Here is a 2,500-nt window from a genome sequence, read left to right on the forward strand (position 1 = left end):
ACCAGGTGGCTACGTGGATTGAAGACACAGCGACCCGCCGTGGAAAATTGCAGCCCCAGGTACCGGAAGGTTTCACCCACACGCAGGGCAGGCATGGTGGTGTTGCCTGCTGTGAAGGTGACATTGCTGTCCACCTTCACCTTCTTCTCGCGCCCTGACGCGACTAAGGCGAGGGTGAAACACTTCCGGGCGTTGATCTGCAGCCCCAGGTGGGCGAGGGCTGCGGTAGCTGCGTCGATGAGGGACTGCAAGCCCCTCGGGGTCGCTGCAAACAGCAAGACGTCATCTGCAAAGGCCGCAGCGTTGATTCTGCGACCGAGGATCCGAGCTCCGATGTGGGAGGGCAGTTGGCCTAAAACGTAGTCCACCGCAAAGTTGAACAGGAGGGGGGAGAGGGGATCGCCCTGGCGAACGCCCCGTGCTGGCTGCACAGACACGCCCACGCCGGCGCCGTCCGCTATCACTGTCGTGCTGCCCTCGTAGCACCGCTCGACATACTCGACAAAGCAATCCGGCAGGCCATGCGCCTTCAGCACGGGGCGAAGGGCAGCATGATCTACCGAATCGAATGCCTTAGATACGTCGATCGATGCCACAAAGACAGAGCGGCAGGAGCGAACTGCGTCGGTGAGAGCAGTGTCCAAGATGAAGGTATTTTCCAACATCCCATCCCGAGGGATGAATGCCCGCTGACGTTCGTCCACAGCACAAGCGCGCATCAGGCGTGACGCGAGAACCTTGTGAAAGGTCCGCGCCAACACCGAGCAGACCGTAATGGGGCGAAAGTCAGCGGGGGATGTTGGTGCAGCCGTTTTCGGGAGAAGGGACGTCCGCGCGCGAAGCAGGCGTTCCGGAAGGGCGCGGGCCAGAAGGAAGAGATTCATCACTTTCACCAGGACTTCGTGCGGCAGACGCCGCAACTCCGCTGGGGTAAGGCCGTCCGGCCCGGCTGCTGATCCCCTGGGCGGCAACGCGGCGGCGACCTCCTCATGTGTGACCGGCCCCCATATGCACTCGAGAGCGACAGGCTCTGAGTGCGGGAGGAGGCGGTCACGAATGAAGCCCGCGGTGGAGATGGGCTTCTTGGTGAAGAGGTCCGCCCAGAAGTCCAGCAGACCAGGGATGGCAGGTGGCGGCTGGAGCAGGGTGCCATCCAAGAGGCCGCGCACGCAACGCGCACGCGACCGTCGGAAGGCATCCTGCGTTCTCGCGTACTCCCAGCGGCGCCGCTTGCGCTTCTGCGTCGGCGGCGCGGCAGGCGGCCGCTTCGATGGTTGGCGCGGCCGCTGTGTCCTGGTGATCGATCTCTCCCCTCTGGACCCGACCGACGCAAGGGCATCCGGGAGCATGCCCAGGATGACATCAGGCGGCGTGCCCCGCCCCAGACCGATGACACGATCCAGGGCAGAGAAACGCTGGGCGGAAGCGGGTAGCCCCGCCAGATGCTCCCAGATGGCGGCGTCAGTCGGCCCCTCCGGCGGCGGCCCGGTGGTGTCGGCCGCGAAGTCCTCGGCTGCGTCGACGGGCGGCGCAGCGGCCTCGCCCGCGTCAGGCAGCGGGCTCGCCGCTCCCCGGCGGGACGCCGGCTCTTCCCCCCGACCGATCTCAAGCGCCTCCATGAATTGGCGGACAAGCTGCTTGTGGGCAGCTTGCCGCCGTCGGCACTTGATTGCCTCAAGCGTTCGGTCGGGGAACATCCTGATGAGCTCTTGATTTACAAAGAAGAACCGGGCGTCCCTCTCGAGGAACAGTTCGGCCTCTGCCTTGGCGAGCGACAGGACTTCTTCCTCCGTCCACCTCGCGCGATGCCTCTCCGTGACGATCTCCGCGTTGGCGGCCGCAAGATGTTGGCGGCGGCGATGGACCCCGAGACCGTTCTTGGTTGTAAAGCTGCGGTGGCACTCACTACAGGTATACATAGCTGCAAAAGTTACAAGATTTTCGGCACGGCCGGTTGGCCAAGAGAGTCATAGTTACTCCCGCCGTTTACCCGCGCTTGCTTGAATTTCTTCACGTTGACATTCAGAGCACTGGGCAGAAATCACATTGCGTCAACACCCGCTAGGGCCATCGCAATGCTTTGTTTTAATTAGACAGTCGGATTCCCCCAGTCCGTGCCAGTTCTGAGTTGATCGTTGAATGGCGGCCGAAGAGAATCCGCGCACCCGCGCGCCCCCGGAGGAGCACGCTAAGGCGGACGCGGCCTCGCAGCAAGGAAGATCCGTGGGAGGCCAAGGCACGGGACCGAGCTCGGATCCTGCACGCAGGTTGAAGCACCGGGGCGCGAACGCCGCGCAGGCGCGCGCATCCTGCACCGCCGGCCAGCACGAGGCCAACCAACGGCGAGAGCAGACCACGCCCGCGCTAAACGCCCGCACTTACCGGCACCCCTACGGCACTCACCTCGCCCAGGCCCGGCACGTTAGCGCTGACCCACTTCCCGACCAAGCCCGACACGCCCCGATCCTCAGAGCCAATCCTTATCCCGAAGTTACGGATC

The 2,500-nt window shown here is 64.1% G+C and overlaps 1 pseudogene; it reads right to left on the reverse strand.

Moving 5' to 3' along the window:
• LOC124582295 overlaps positions 1-2,500 on the reverse strand; it is a 7,614-nt pseudogene that overhangs the window by 2,774 nt on the left and 2,340 nt on the right.

The sequence above is a fragment of the Schistocerca americana genome, unplaced genomic scaffold (genome assembly GCF_021461395.2).
Source record: "Schistocerca americana isolate TAMUIC-IGC-003095 unplaced genomic scaffold, iqSchAmer2.1 HiC_scaffold_407, whole genome shotgun sequence".
NCBI lineage: Eukaryota > Metazoa > Arthropoda > Insecta > Orthoptera > Acrididae > Schistocerca > Schistocerca americana.